Source organism: Mirounga angustirostris, unplaced genomic scaffold (assembly GCF_029215605.1).
Source record: "Mirounga angustirostris isolate CCGP_5_RB_7025 unplaced genomic scaffold, mMirAng1.0.hap1 SCAF_3, whole genome shotgun sequence".
NCBI lineage: Eukaryota > Metazoa > Chordata > Mammalia > Carnivora > Phocidae > Mirounga > Mirounga angustirostris.
In genome coordinates, this window is record NW_026991711.1 from 52,300,500 (window position 1) to 52,306,762 (window position 6,263).

Genomic DNA, 6,263 nt, shown 5'->3' on the forward strand with positions numbered 1-6,263 from the left:
GGATGCCTGGATGGCTCAGTGGGTTAAGCATCTGCCCTCGGCTCAGGTTATGATCCCTGAGTCCCAGGATCGAGTCCCACATGGGGCTTCCCTCAGTGGGGAGCCTGCTTCTCCTTCTTCCTCTGCCCCTCCTCCTGCTCATGCTCTCTCTCTTGCTCACTCTCTCTCAAATGAATTGATAAAATCTTAAAAAAAAAAAATCACATTCGGTGAAAAGTGGGGCAAGAAGCTGGAGGATTCTTAGTTTGAAAAAGAGAAAATTCAGGGGTGAGGAGTGGGGGTAGATGTAGGAGGATATGAGGTTGGAGGTAAGAACTGTCTTCAAATCTTTGAAGGACTGTCAAGAAAGATTGGGTTTGCATTCGTCCTAAATGAGAGAAGCGAGATTGACAAGAAAAACTGCAATGTCTAGAGATGCACTGAGCTGTCTCACAGAATGTGTTCCCTTTTGAGGGAAGAGTTCAAACACAGGCTGCGAGAATGTGAACTCCACTTAGGAAGAAAATTTTTTCATTAGTGTGACCCAGTGTATGGAATAGTCCTCAGCACATGGTATGTGCACAGTATCTATTTGTTGACTGACTCAGAAGTAATTCAAACATCAGATCAGAAGACCAGAACACCTTGGGGTCCCTTTCAGTCCTGCAATTAATTGTACATAAAGGAAAAATATACAGGGTCCTAACCAAATTAGGAAACAAAGGAACCAGAGTTTAAACTCTGCAAAAGCTTGTCATCTAGCAGCCCCTTCAAAGCAACCAAAATTGTATGCATCTCCATGGTGACCCTGAGGCATAGCTTGATGCGGAAGGGTTTTCTGAATCATCATATTACTTTCACTTTAAAATGCAAATTATATTTTACTTTGTACTAATTCTTTTCAAAGAAGTAATGTGTTATACATAACTATACTTCTTGATTCATCAGAAAGTCCATTTCCTAATCTTGGCAGCCAACGGTTTATAGTCCGTCTGAGTCCCTTTGGGCTGCTATAACAGGATGCATGGATTGTAAACAACAGACATTTATTTCTTACTGTTCTGGAGATCAGGAAGTCCCAAGATCGGGACTGGGCACTGGGAAATTCGGCGTCTGGTGAAAGCCCACTTTCTGGCCATAGACGACCACCTTCTGTGTCCTCACTTGGCAGGAAGGACCAGAGAGCTCTCTGGTGTCTCTTATAAGAGCACTAATCCCATCCATGAGGGCTGTTCTCTCATGACCTAGTCACCTCCAAAAGTCCCCCACCACCTAATACCATTGGGGGTTAGGATTTCCACAAACATTCAGACCATAGCATAGTGCTAGCAAATTAGACATTTTTCTAATTTTCACCAGGAAATCTAAACACAGTATATTTTTCTGTACTATTATTATTAATTTTAGAAATAAGAGTTGTCCCAGTAGTCCAAGAATTTGAATCCCACATTTCCTTCCCTAGCGCTGGCCCTGGTGTGTGTCTCCCTCGGTCCTTACGCCACCACTGATACATTTCACAAAATGGGGACATCAGTGCTGTGGTTGGGGACGTGCAGGAGCTCGTCCTATGGCTGGGATGTGGGTACCAACCACAGGAATGAGAGGCTGCAGATAAAAAACACTAGCCTCCTAGCACTGTATAGTACCTCCTGGTTTCAGGGGCTCTATGTACATTTACTCCTCATAACAACCCCATCAATTTAGTATTCACTCCATTTGAATGTCCTCACACGCTGCACACAACTCCAGTTGGTTCTCCTTCTAGCAATGACATTTTGGACAAATATGGACATTGAGCATTACCCTTCCTTAAAGGAGTGACACTGACTTACCAAGTAAGAAGCAGCCCCAAGAAGCCGAGTAAGTCAGGTAAAGCATGTTCGCTGCATATCTCCTGTCCCACCCAGACCTCCCTCCCACCCACATGTTGCCGTGGAAACGGAGAGAAAGTCCACAAATGAAAGCAACCTCAGATAATACCGTTTAATTTTTTTCAAAATTTTTTGGCTGCTACCCACAGTAAGAAATACATATTCCCCGTTACGCATAAATATCTGTAAACACACACACGTATACACCTAACATATACATGTAAACATATGTATATACATTAGCAGATTTAACATAACAGCACTTACTTACATGCAATGTACTTTAATATTTTGTTTTGTTTTTTAAAATACTGTTCGCCACCTATTGAAATGATGTTGGAGCCCGTTAATGAAAGGGTAAGCAAACTTCTGTAAAGCGTCAAACAGTAAGTATTTTTCACTTTGTGAGCCATGTGGCCTCTGTCAGGTGCACTCGAGTCTGTGTCCCTGCAGCGGGAAAGCATAAATGATTAGCATGGCTGTGTTCCAATAAAATGTTACTTATAGAAACCGACAGTAGCCCAACCCCTGCTCTAATAGAGCAGAGCCCACAGTTCCAAAGTATTAAAATGCAGCACCAGGGCACCTGGGTGGCTCAGTTGGTTAAGCGACTGCCTTTGGCTCAGGTCATGATCCTGGAGTCTCTGGATCGAGTCCTGCATCGGGCTCCCTGCTCGGCAGGGAGTTCTGCTTCGCCCTCTGACCCTCCCCCCTCTCATGTGCTCTCTCTCTCAGTCTCTCTCTCTCAAATAAATAAATAAAATCTTTAAAAAAAATTAAAATAAAATAAAATAAAATGCAGCACCAGTTCAACAATTTCCAGTGCTCAGCTGACTGCCTGAGAATCATCTAGAAAGCATGTTAAACAATGTCCAGGACCTACCCCAGCCCTACAGACCTACAATCTCTGAGGTGGGGGGGCCAGGGTACCCCTCTGAACACCCTCCCTGGGTGACTCTTACCTGCAGCCAGTTTAGGAATCACTAAGCTGATCCAACCTCTCTGTTCACCACAGCGTCCATCTAACAAAAATAAACTGAAGCTTGACAGGCCAAGTTCTGGGCTCCAAGCAATTGTCAGCAAGTTTCTAAGAACCCAGGCCCTGTGATGGGGACTCACCATGTGCTGTTAAGTTGGAAATTAATAAGAAATCTGAAACAGGACATAAAATTTATCTCTTGTAATTTGTGCAATACATATCCCTACAGAAATTCAACCACACTGATAACCAACCAATTAGAGGACAGAAGCCAATGCCCATTAAACTGATAATAAGAATATTAGACATCTCAAGGTTGCTATAAAAGTCTGTTCGGCCCAAAGGCATAAATGGCTAAAAGCTTATTACTCCACGATGACAATTTTTCAACCAATAAGAAACACTAACATGTAACACTCTAATTAGCCTAATTATAATTTGATGAGCTATGCAATTTCAACTGGAAATCAAATTATTAAAGCACATCAGCTGATTTGAAAGTGATTATAGCATGCTGGCAATATGTTTTACTTTTTATTTTTGGCCTGAAGTAATTTTTAAATTTATTTTTTTAATTTTAAAAATTTTTTAAAGATTTTATTTATTTATTTGACAGAGAGAGAGCGAGAGAGGGAACACAAGCAGGGTGAGTGGGAGAGGGAGAAGCAGGCTTCCCTCTAAGCAGGGAGCCCAATGTGGGGCTTGATCTCAGGACCCTGGGATCATGACCTGAGCTGAAGGCAGATGTTTAACGACTGAGCGAGCCACCCAGGCACCCCATGTAATTTTTAAATTTAAAAGTAAAATTCAGTTTCTATTTTCTTTCTTTTTTTTTTTTTAAGATTTTATTTATTTATTTGAGACAGAGAGAATGAGAGACAGAGAGCATGAGAGGGAAGAGGGTCAGAGGGAGAAGCAGACTCCCCGCCGAGCAGGGAGCCCGATGTGGGACTCGATCCCGGGACTCCAGGATCATGACCCAAGCCGAAGGCAGTCGCTTAACCAACTGAGCCACCCAGGCGCCCAAGTTTCTATTTTCATCAGGATAAATTATCTTGATATAGACTTACTATATGGACTTCAATATACTCAAACACTATGAATAAAAACAATATGAGTAAAAATAAGCACAAGTAAAAATTGAAAGTTAAATGCTAAGATTAGTGGATTAATTCACTACTCTGTGAACCCTAACCTATATTCATTTTTATACCTGCTCGTATTTGTTCTGCAGTCTCTGATAACATTAATTACAGAGTATTTTAGATATTAACTAAAGTCATGTCTTTCTGCTGCATATCAAGTATAAATTAAAGGAAAACTTACAAGCCCTCCTCTCCATTGCTGGGGTTTTTTCATCCTTCTCCGTTCCATTCTTTACAGTCTGCACATACAATACACACACACACACACACTATACTCTAAATTACATCCTTACTCTCCTCCCTACCTCTACTACCAACACCACCTCTTCTCTACCTGTCAAGCTCCTGCTTATCCATAAAGTCTCAGCTCAAGAAATCTCCCAGTGGAACCTTCTAAAATTTGCCAAGGCGAATTCTAGTCTCTGTTCCTATTACATTTTGTTCCCATTGCATACCTCGACTCGAGCAATTTTATTGCTTCATAATTATTAATGCAGCTCTCTTCCCACTGAATTAGCTGTTTCTTAAGAACAAGAGAATATATATTATTCATCTTGTCTCCATTGCATTGCACAAAGCTTGGCTCCTAGCTGGTCTTCAAAAAATGTCTATTGAATGAGTGAAGAGAGTATCTTACTTGCAATATTTTATTTAAAAACTCTTACATCTATGCTAAGTGACATTTCACTGTCCTTGTTTAGTTTGGGATTCAAGTTTACAGTAACTCATAAAATGAGTTGAGGGAGTATTTCTTCTTTTCTATTCTGTGAAAGAATTTGTGTAAGAATAGAGTTGTCCTTTGAATGTATGATGGAATTATCTTTAAAACTGTATGGGCATAGCTTTATTACTTCCTCCTATTTTGGGGGAGGGGGTTGTTCCGTTTTCATTTTCTGACTTCTTGGGTTGGATGCTTAGTATATCCTCTTTATTTTTAATAAAAGCATGTAAAATTATCAGTTTTTCTCTACTATTTTAGCCACATCCAACAAATAATTTTTCTCTCCTCCTCCTCCTCCTCCTCTTCCTCCTCCTTCTTCTTTCTTCTTCTTCTTCTTCTTTTTAAAGGGATCTTGTATAGGTTCAAGATGGTCATCTGTTTGTCTCAAAATCCAAGGAACAAGTTCAATCACATTAGGGAAGTCAGTGGGCTGAAATTCAGGACAGGACTCCAGCCCCAGTTAGGAAACAGAGGCAAAATCCCAATCAGACCACCAACCCAGCATGGTAGAAACAAGAGAGCTGGAGTTCAGTGGAGAAATCCTGTGCATGCTCAGACTAGAGAGCAAATCCCCCAAACATCCAACTTACAATTGCATACTAATTCCATGTGATAAGCCCTCCAGTGGGCAGAGGCCCATGACCTGCTCAGGAATGAATGGGCAAGATCGGGCTTGCTGGAGAAAGTCTCATGCATCCCACAACTTTTAATATGTAGCTTCATTATTACCCAGTTTCAAGCATTTAATAGTTTACTTTATGATTTTTTATTTGATTCACAAGATTTTAATAAGTGTTTTAAAGGCAGCTTTCTACGTTGGAGGTGGTCTAGTCATAGCACATGGGATGGATTCATTTTTTATTCACTCTTACATTAATTCACTCTTACATTCTCTCCCAGTAAGCCAAAAAGGCATTTAGCCTGATGAAGGAGGGAGGATTTCCTATTAGACTCTCCACCTAGGGTGGGTTCTAGTTTGACTGTCTTCCTCCTGAAATCCTATGAGCCATGAAAATAACAGCTCAATTTAGCCATTTTGGCAAATGGTCTCAAATAAAATCTGATTCAGTGGTAAGCTTAACTCTCTAGGTTCTTGCCTTCATTTAGATTTTATCCAGCACTTTTAGTTATTTACAAAGGGAAGGTTGAACCAAATCTGCATTACCCAATATGGTGACCACCAGCTATGTGTAGCTATTGAACACTTGAAATGGGGCTAGTCTGAATTTAGATATACACATCAGGCTTCACAACTTAATATGAAAAAAATGTAAAATGTCTCGATAATAATTCTTACATTAGTTAAATGTTGAAATGATAATATTTTTGATATATTGGGTTAAAGAAAATATATTATGGAATTAATTTTGCATGTTCCTCCTGACTCTTAATATTGTTACTAAAAATTTTAAATTATGTACATGGTTTGCATTAGATTTCTTTAAACTGTTGTTGAATGAAAGAATAAGCAAGTTGCTAAATATATATACTATGTGATACCATTTGTGTAAACATTTTAAACACTCAAATATATATGTATTGTTTATGGATTCATACATATATAGTAA